This window comes from Prionailurus viverrinus, chromosome X, assembly GCF_022837055.1.
Source record: "Prionailurus viverrinus isolate Anna chromosome X, UM_Priviv_1.0, whole genome shotgun sequence".
NCBI lineage: Eukaryota > Metazoa > Chordata > Mammalia > Carnivora > Felidae > Prionailurus > Prionailurus viverrinus.
In genome coordinates, this window is record NC_062579.1 from 42,733,101 (window position 1) to 42,743,637 (window position 10,537).

At 49.6% G+C, this 10,537-nt stretch overlaps 1 long non-coding RNA gene across 1 annotated transcript; it reads left to right on the top strand.

Annotated features, from left to right (window-relative positions):
- The first annotated feature begins 1,443 nt into the window (after positions 1-1,443).
- Positions 1,444-7,190, top strand: LOC125157383 (uncharacterized). The gene is made up of 2 exons (XR_007148960.1): positions 1,444-1,711; positions 5,714-7,190. It is a non-coding gene; the product is annotated as an uncharacterized LOC125157383 (long non-coding RNA).
- The last annotated feature ends 3,347 nt before the right edge of the window (positions 7,191-10,537 follow it).

Here is a 10,537-nt window from a genome sequence, read left to right on the forward strand (position 1 = left end):
CAGGAAGTTCACGCTGTTGTGTAACTTTGATATCGCCAGTATCATCCATCTTCAGAGTTTTCATCACCCCACCTATATTTTTGTACCCTTTAAATAAAAACCCCCAGTACCGCTTCCCCTCGGTCCCTGTAATCACTACGTGGGAGGAGGGGGCTGGGGGGGGGGGGGGGGAATGAGCCAAAAGCCAGACGACTTAGAGTCGCAGAAATCCAAGTTGGCGAGGAACCTAGGCAGCAATTTAAGAAAGGCAACTTGAAAGGTAGAAAGATATCCCAGTGCTGCGCATTTTCGGTGGGTCCCTAACACGAAGAAAGAAGCAATTTTAGCAAGGGTAGCCAAACGCACGCATGCATGAAAGAAAGGTCCTTCCCCCCCCCCCCCCAAAGAAAATCATTCCGAGTTTTTTCAAACTCGAAGGGCGGGGGTGGAGGCAGTACTAACGGGTACAGTGCGCAACACTGCCACCTACTGGTTAGAGAAACAGACTGACACACATGGCGAAGGAAAATCGATCTTTTCCGCTGTTCGACTGTAAAGAGCCCTGCAGATCGGAGCTGAGGGAACGAGGAGGAATGCAGCTGAGGGGCAGAGAAAGCTGTAGCACGGTCGATGTGGCTAGGCCTAACCGTCTTTGGCACAGTAGCTTTCCGTGGTTCCGCCCCGGAATTAAGTCAACAGAAGCAGGAAGTCCCGCCTCCGGAAATTCCGGAGTCCGGTAGGAGAAAGGCCGGTCTCAGGGGTTCCTTCCATTTGTAGGGTTTGAGCAGGATTGCGGCGGCTGAGTGAGGTATCCAGCAGTCTGTGTGCTCATCACTGAGGACTCCTTCCATACTGGTCCAAAGCCCCGAACACCTGTTACGCGGGTGCTATTCGTCGATTCCCGGGAGCTCCGACTGTCCCTTGGGCAACCGAGTCCGGATTCCCTGGTCATTGTTCTGCCCACTCCGGCCTGCGTACACGTTCTTCCCGTGGCACAGTTGCTGTAGTCCTGTCAGCCTCCAGGAGACAAACCGGCCACCCGGGTCATCTCCGTCTTTAGTGTAGTTCTTCCCAACCCGGGCATCCCGCTGTCCTCGGACCTCCCCTGTGCCCTGGACTTCTGGAGACCCTGCTCCCCTCGCTGGTGTGACTATCTAGCATTCTCCTCTCTCATCACCACAAACAGGACGCCCTGTTCTCCAGCTCCCTCCCTGGAATGCCTGTACATCCACAGCTGTCAGCCCTTTTGAGAGCCACCAGTTTGAGGGCCACAGGGTTACTTCAGTGTAGATTGTGCTCCCCTCATCCCCACGTAATGAGAAAAGTTTTGTTTTTGAAAGATTAACGTATTGAGCCAATCTCAAGTGCTTTAAAAAAAAATATGTTTATTTATTTTTGAGAGACAGAGATAGAGCGCCAGCAGGGGAGGACCAGAGAGAGGGAGAAAAGGATTCCGAAGCAGTCTCCAGGTTCTGAGCTGTCAGCACAGAGCCCTAAAGCCCCATGCAGGACTCAAACACACAAACCTGAGATCATGACCTCAGCCCCCAAGTAAGAAGCTTAACTAACTGAGCCACCTAGGCGCCCCAAGTGCTGCTCTTTTAATTGATTATGTGGTAAATAGGAGACTGGAAAAAAGGTTGCCAAACCTCCAAGATACTCCTGGACTGGTCACCTAGGAAGACACACCCAGGTTTGCCCCAGAACTCCTGGAAGACATCACAGGCTTTGGGTAAGTTCATCTCTGCTGCCTGAGTATCCTTAATAGTTACCAGGCACTGGTGGGAGCAGAAGACTTAGGATTGAAGCTCTCTGGGTACTGACGTTACAATTGCTGACAAGCATCTCCTAGGAACCTTTTAAAACATGGTGTCTGTCTTCGAACTCTGAGTTTATTTTTATGGATCGTCCCTGCTGACGATGGCACAAGGGTGCATGGACTGACTGGTAATCCTCTCTCTTTTATGTTTCTTTCTCAGCTAGCCAATCCCTTTTTGCTTAATAAAAATAAGAAACAAAAAAAGCAAATCCTAAAGCTTTCCCTTTGGGATCTGGATATACTATATACGAGTCTTGTCAGCATGAAGGTCAAGCAAAGATGAATGTTGTCTCCCAGTATTGGAGGAGTACATGACACAAAGAGGTGGCCGATGGAGGTAAGGCTCTCAGGTCAGACTCCCCTGAATGGGAGGGGACAAGTGAGATGTATCAGACAAGTGGAGGAAAGGATTTTGCACCGATTTGCGTTTGGGACTCAGAGGAGTTCACTTTGCAGGCTGACCCAGCAGTCTCTTTGGGCAGAGGGATGGCTGAGGTTTAGGAACTTAGCTTTCTGGAGCTGATCTTGGCTCCTGCTGTGCTGTGACCTCCCAGAGGCTGCATCCCCAGGTAAGGAAATGTGGAAAGTGAGTGACTCCCCATCAGGGGTTAATGAAGGAGGACTAAGCATGCAGCAGACTAGGTGACCCTGCAGCTGAGGCTGTGGAGCAACAGCCCTTCCCACAGAAGTGATGGACGTTGAGACCAAGAATCCAAGAGGTCTCCACATGCCAACACAGGTGAGCTGAGGCTGGGTCAGCCAGGAAGCAGCAGGTACTGGCCAAGAGGAGAGAGGAAAAAGCAGGTTTCACCAGCCACATGCAAGGTGGTGCAGGTCACTTCACCAGGTGGACCAGGGACACAAGAGTCCTCCTTCCCTCAGAAACCACCCAGGACACTGTGAGCAACATAAGGATTTCATACACCCCATCCCAGCACCACCCGGGGAGACTTGTAAGCCACACATACACCTTCCCCACTTGGAGGCAAGAAGGAAGGTGTGGTGGAAATCTGAGCGACTGAGCACTTCCTCAGCTAGACCAGTCACATGATTGATATCAAAGATGCTTAGCAGATCATCAATGAATTCAGTGGGGTTTTTGCTCCTTTTCTGTGTAGTCCTGAGAGTGAATAATCATGAAGATCACATCAGCCAGAGAGAATCAATTACCCACCGTGCCCTTGTGGTCTGAGGAGCACTGGTGAATCTGTGATCCCAGCTCACCATCCCCACAGGCCCCTGCTCTGTCCACCCTCCAATCAGTCCATGTTAGAGGAGGATGGGGCATCCTTGCCTTGTCCTCTCCTTTAACTAGGACAACGTTTCATGTCCCAGAAATGGACCCCCAAAGCAGAGCACGGAAGGAAGAGCAGACCAGACAGACACAGCGGAGTAACTCATAAGAGCTGTCACTGAGGTGAGCAGGTCCTTCTCAAGTCTGTCATGCCCTCCACGAGTGATGCCAGGCTCCATTCTCCTTTAACAACACAGGCCCCTTTTTTCCAGGGCCTGAGCCATGCATAAAATGCTGTAGCATCCTTTAGGGCTGGAGAAAATCACAAACACATTAGAGCTACTCTGCTTTCATTGCTTCCGTAGCCTTCTGGGACCTCACTGTTGTGCAGGATGCTTTTTTGGGGGGGGGGGCTGTGGTTCCTCCCCCAGTTCCTTCTGAAGGCATCTCAGGACTATACCTCTCTCCTTCCATCCTCTACCATACACCTATCCCTTCAGTCCTAGCCAAAGCACATTCCCATTCTGAAGTGAGATCTATCAGGCAGTGAGAGGGAGGGAGAAGGGGCTGTGTGCTGGAAGGGGGTGAGCCATTCTGTTGTCATGGCAACATTCTTCTGCAGCTCCTCACTGGGTCACTCAGCCTCAGGCGTCAGCTTGCCTGAAGGTCCAGGATAGATGGGAAAGCACTTGTCTCCCTCTCCTTGTCTTTTTGTGATGAGACGTTGAGATGATTTAAAAAGAGAAAAATGGTTACCAGGGTAACTGAAGCTTCATCCATCTGACTCAAGAGGAAAAAAGCCCAAGCCACAAAAGGGAGTAGAAAGTAAACCACAGGATGTATCGTGGGAGGCCACCCATAGAGAAAGGGTCCTGACTGTCAGTAAATGTGCTTGTTACACACGCACACGTGGATACAGAGGAGCACTGCTTCCAGCCCAGAGCAGCACACTGACTGAGGCAATAGGTACCAAGGGGGAGACCTGATGAGACAATGAGGAGGGAATGCAGGCCAACCCAGATCAAGCAAGGCAAGAGGGGCAATGTACCTTTTCAGTAGTTATCTACCGGTTCTTTCACGGCTTATTTGAAATCCGCATTTCATTTCCACCTATTTGTGTAACTACTTATTTAGGACAAACTCTATCCTATGTCACCTGTGTCCTCTCCCTTTTGTGGTACTAAAACCGATCACATAAAATGTACCATGTTAAGCATGTTTAAATGAGCATCGATTGGTTCCATCAGGAAGTTCACACTGTTGTGCAACTATCGCCAGTATCATCCATTTCCAAAATTTTCATCATCCGACCTGTATCTTTGTACTCTTTAATTAAGAACCCCCCCCCCCCCCCAGTACCGCTTCCCCTCCGCGCCTGGTAATCACTACGTGTGGAGAAAAGCCAAAAAGCAGACGACTTAGAGACGCAGACATCCAAGTTGGTGAAGAACCTCGGCAGCAGTTTAAGAAAAGCAAGTTGAAAGGTAGAAAGATTTTATCCCAGGGCTGCATGTTTTATTGGGTCCCTAACACGTAGAAAAAACCTATTTCCAGCCAGGGCAGCCAAAAGCGCGCATGCGTAAAAGGAAGGTCCTGTTTTTGTTTTGTTGTTGTTGTTGTTGTTTTAAAAAGAAGGCAGCTCTGAGTTTTTTCAAACTCGGAAGGCGGGGGAAGGGGTGGTCCGAACTGGTACAGTGCGCAACACTGCCACCTACTGGCCAGAGAAACGGAACGACACACATCACAAAGGAAAATCCGTCGTTTCCTCTGTTCGCCTGTAAAGAGCCCTGCAGATCATAGCTGAGGTGGCAAAGAGGAATGCTGCTGAGGGGGAGCGAAGGCTGCGGTACAATCGAAGTGGCCCGGCCGAACGGTCTTCGGCACAATAGCCTTCTATGGTCCCGCCCCGGAACTAAGCCAACAGAAGCAGGAAGGCCCGCGTCCGGAAGTTCCGGCGCCCGGTAGAGGAAAAGGCAGGGCTTCGGGATGCGTTCCAATTGTGAGGGTCTGAGCCTGGTTCCGGCGACTGAGTGAGGTCCTTGCCAGTCTGTGTGCCCAGCTCTGAAGACGGTTTCCATACTCGTCCAAGGCCCCAAACCCCTGTTATCCGGCTGCTATTCCTCGATCCCCGGACTCTCAGACCGTCCTTTGGGCGAGGCGTGTCCGAATCCCCTGGTCATTGTTCTGCCCACTCCAGCCTGTGAACGTTGGTCCCAAGGCACAGTTGCTATCCTCCTCTCAGCCCTCCCTCCCCTGCTGCCTCCAGGCCTATCAAGGCCCTAGAAGACGAACCGGCCACCCCCGGTCCTCTCCGTCCTCAGGGTTGTTCTCCCCAACACGAATATCCAGCTGCCCATGGACCTGCCTTGGACCCTGGACATCAGGAACCCCGCTCCCCTCCCTGGAGTCGCTGTCTAGCATTCCTCTCTCTCGTCACCCCCAAAAGGCCTGTTCTCCAGCCCCCTCCCTCTACTGCGTCTACAGCCTAGGCATTAAGCCCTTTAGGGAACCCCCGGTTCCATGGCCACTAGGTCATGTCACATTCTATTAGGCCAGCTTAAGGGGCTATAAATTGTCCCGCGCAAAACAGGTCTTTGCTCCTTCCTCTCTCCTCTCCTGGTACACCCTAATAAAGACGAAATCCTGCAACCTCCTGACCTGTATCTTTTCTCTATCTGCAGTAACCTTCTAGTGCTCCATGACCCACGCTTCTCAAGAAGTTCAATGGTAATACGTTAAAAAGAAGAAGAAGAAGAAGAAGAAGAAGAAGAAGAAGAAAAGAAAAAAGAGCAGTTATCAGACAGGAACTCTCACCACTTCACAGCAACACCTGATCTGCACCTGTATCTCTGCTATCCCTGTGGAATAAAGGACCTTATCCTACCTGAGGCCAGGCCCTTCACCTGGATCCCATGCCCATCTTCTGGAGGAGGAGTAGGACTTTGCAATGATTCCAATGATCACCTATCCATTTATTTCTCCATCATTCTGTTATCTATGATACAAGAGGCAGTAAAACGTAAAGCCATCCCTTATCCCATATCTTTCTGAGACACTGCCACATTTCGCTTGCTGTAAACAGCAAGTCTTCCCTTGTTCTGTAACTTTTTTTTTTTTTTTTTTGCTAACTTCTCCAGTCCAGCTTCTATCAGCCTGCCCCCCAAATGAAAACAGCTGTCAAGGGCACCAGTGAATCCCTTTGATGATGTCCTCTCCTCAACCTACTGTACCTCTCAGATAGCTCTGGTACACTTAACAATTGCCTGGTTCTTGAAAATGTCCCTCCCTCCCTTTCTTCTAATTTGTACTTTGGCCTATTTGAAAATTTACTCTTTGGGTGATGTTCTCGCAACCCCAGTGGCCACTGTGCTCCTTGTCAGTGTTTATTGCTCACTCCCTATTCCACAGGGCTTTTAACAGGGCCCTTCCCATCTACACTCTCTCTGTGGGTTGTTTCATCCTTGGTGCCAGCACAGAGCATGGACACAACGGGACCTCCCACGTTCGTACCTCACGCATCAACCTGTCCCCTGAGATCCACATTTGTCTGTGTCTTTGCTGGATGACCAGAAGGGAGCAGACACTTAACATGTCCCAAGCACGCCTCTTCATGTGACGTGTTCCTTTGGTCTCCACTGCAACCCAGCACCACGTCCTCTGGATTCGATCTTCTGAAAACATCCTGTATCCATCCCGTTCTGTGCTCATCTACTGCTACTGTTTTCGTATCCAAATAAACTGCTCATCTCTTGTCTTCACGGCAGTAACTCTGGCCTACTCCCGTTCCTTGCACATGCTTCTTCCCTCCTTAGGACATTGGTGATCACAGTTGTCTCTGCCTGGAAGAGTCTCTCCCTGGATCCTTACATGGTGGGTTCCTTCTAACCTTCTGGTTTCTGCTCCATTATTGCCTCCTCAGAGAGGCTCTCCGTGACCACCTTGTGTAAAGTAGGTTGTTCCTGGCCTAGGACCTGGGTTATTTTCTTCCTTACAGCCCACTAATTTGCTTATTCCTTGGTTGGTTGGTTGGTTGGTTGGTTTGTATTCTCTCACTCCCCAGATAAGTGCTACGTGACCAGCTTGTACAAGAGCACCACACACCTATTAAGAGGGGCTCTCATTAATGTTATGGAATGCCGAATAAAAGGTCACCTGACACCTGTTGTTGCTTTGTTGTGGGTTACTGAAAGGGTATCACTGGGGCGGGGGAGGGTTCCTGGATAATCTCCCTTTAAACCCACAGGAACACGTGTGCCCCATGGTAACTCCTGCAGGTTTTGAGGTGTTTGTACTAATGACACACAAAAAACTTTCTTCTCAGTCGTTAAATTACTTCACTTGCTGCTTAAAATGAGATACCCATGATGAATGAGAGAAAGAAAGAGAAGAGGTTGGCCCATCATAAGGACACCTAGGGTGGGCAGCAGTGCTCTCAAGACTTCATCTAGTGAACTCGCAGGCTGCATAGCAGCAGGCGCGTTCCTTAGTGTCCCTGTGACTTGGTTTCTCCATCTGCACTTAGGACAGTCAGGGCATGTGCCCGTAAGGTGAATGAAACTATTTTCAGAACAAAGCTGGCACCAGGAGTTCTCAGGATGTTTGATAAATCATTGCTTCGCATTGTGAGTGACTGCCTGTGGGAGAATCAGGAGCCTGAGAAGAGCTGCTGGAGGCCAGAGTGTTCCCACGTGTATTGTCTGTATGGGACCCACATCCATGGAACTAGCTAGGGAGAAACTGTCCTGGTTAGGACCGAGCCAGGAACCTGTATTGTAACTCCAGCAGGAAGGCCACTAAAGGCATTGTGCCCAGAATGCGAAGTTCTCAAGCAAACACTTTCATTTTGGGGATTTTACCTTTAGGGCAGTTGTTCTTTAATTCTGTTTTCCAGTCATGTAGACTGTGCTTCCCCCGGTAATGAGAAAAGTAGTTACTTTGAACGATTAAACTATGGAGCCAGTCTCCGTGCTGCCGGTTTAATTCATTATGTGGTAAATAGGAGACTGGAAAAACAGGTTGCCAAACCTCCAAATACTCCTGGACTAGTCACCTAGGAAGACACACCCAGATTTGCCCCAGAACTCTTGGAAAACATCACAAGCTTTGGGTAAGTTCATCTCTGCTGCCGAGTGTCCAGGTGCTGGTGGGAGCAGAGGATTTAGGATTGAAGCTCTCTGGGTACGGATGTTACAATTGCTGACAAGCATCTCCTAGGACCCTTTTAAAACATGGTGTCTGTCTTTGAACTCTGAGTTTACTTTTATAGATCGTCCGTACTGACAATGGCACAAGGGTGCATGGACTGACTGGTAATCCTCTCTCTTTTATGTTTCTTTCTCAGCTAGCCAATCCCTTTTTGCTTAATAATAATAATAATAATAAGCAAATCCTAAAGCTTTCCCTTTGGGATCTGGATATACTATATACGAGTCTTGTCAGCATGAAGGTCAAGCAAAGATGAATGTTGTCTCCCAGTATTGGAGGAGTACATGACACAAAGAGGTGGCCGATGGAGGTAAGGCTCTCAGGTCAGACTCCCCTGAATGGGAGGGGACAAGTGAGATGTATCAGACAAGTGGAGGAAAGGATTTTGCACCGATTTGCGTTTGGGACTCAGAGGAGTTCACTTTGCAGGCTGACCCAGCAGTCTCTTTGGGCAGAGGGATGGCTGAAGTTTAGGAACTTAGCTTTCTGGAGCTGATCCTGGCTCCCGCTGTGCTGTCTCACCTCAGGGGCTGCATTCCCAGTAGAGGAAATGTGGAAAGTGACTGAGGCCACATGAAAGGGTCCATGAATGAGGTCTAAATAGGCAAAGGACTAGACCCTGCAGCTGAGGCTGTGAAGCAAAGGCCCTGTCAAGGGTGGTGATGGAGGTTGAGACCAAGAATCCGAGAGGTCTACAGATGCCAGCACAGGTGAGCTGAGGCTAAGTGAGCCAGGGGGCATCCTGTGCCCATGAAAAGGAAGACAGGGACATGTAAGTTTCACTAGTGAAATGCACACATGGTGCAGGTAACTTCACCAGGTGGACCAGGGAGACGAGAATCCTCCTTCCCTAGAAACCACCCAGAACACTGTGAGCAACTTAAGAATTTCACAAACCCCCCTTCCAACATCACCCAGGAGACTTGTAAACCACAATACACCTTCCCCACCTTGGAGGCAAGTAGGGAGGTTTGGTCGAAATCTGAGTGAGTGGGCATCCTCAACTAGACCAGTCACATGATCGATATCGAACACGCTTACCAGCTCAGCAATGATATCTGTGTGCTTTTTGTTCCTTTTCTATGCAGTCCTAAGAGAGGACAGTCACGATAAAGATCACATCAGCTAGAGAGAATAAATTAACCACAGTGCCCTTGTGGTCCAAGAAGCACTAGTGAATCTGTGATTCCCAGCTCACCATCCCCACAGGTCCTGCTCTGTCCACCCTCCAATCAGTCCATGTTAGGGGAGAATGGGGCATCCTTGCCTTTTCATCTCACTTAACTAGGACAACGTTTCATGTCCATAAATGGATCCCAACAGTGGGGCACAGAAGGAAGTGCAGACCAGACAGACACACAGAGCGGAGTAACTCATGAGAGCTGTCACTGAGCTGAGCAGGTCCGACTCGACTCTGTCATTGTCCTCTCCACGAGCAATGCCAGGTTCCAGTCTCCTTTAACAACACAGGCCCTGTTGTCCAGGGCCTGAGCGGTAGAGCTTGTCCTCAGAAAATGGTGTAGCCTCCTGTAGAGCTGGAGAAAATCATAAAAGCACATTGGAGCCACTCTGCTTTCATAGCTTTCATAGCCTCCTGGGATCTCAGTGCTTTCTAGGATGGTTTCTTTGGGGCTTTGGTTCCTCCCCCAGTCCCTTCTGAGGGCATCCCAAGTTTACACCTCTCTCTTTGAATCCTCTACTGTACATCTATCTCTTCCCATCTAGCCCAAGCACATTTCCATTCTCGTAGGAGATCTAGCAGGCTGGGAGAGGGAGGGAGAAGGGCCTGTGTGCTGGAAGGGAGTGAGGGATTCTGTTGTCTTGGCAACATTCTTCTGCTCAACCTCAGGCATCAGCCCCTCTGAAGGTCCGGTCAGATGAGAAAGCACTTGTCTCCATCCCCCTCTCTTTCTGTGATCAGACATTGAGATTAACAAAAACCAAAACTGGTAACCAGGGTAACTGAAGCTTCATCAATCTGAAGGAAAAAAACCCAAACCAGAAAAAGAAGTAGAAACGAAACCATAGGATGTATTGTCTGAGGCTGCCCACAGACACCGGGTCCTGACTCCAATAAATGTGCTTGTTCCAAGTGTCCTGTGCACCGACATGTGCACATGTGGATACAGAGGAGCACTGCTTCCAGCCCAGTGCAGCACAGTGACTGAGACAAAAGGTACCTACAGGGGATGAGACAATGAGGAGGGAATGCAGGCCGACCCAGATCAAGCAAGACAAGAGGGGTAATGTACCTTTTCAGTAGTTATCTACAGGTTCTTTCACGGCTTATTTGAAATCTG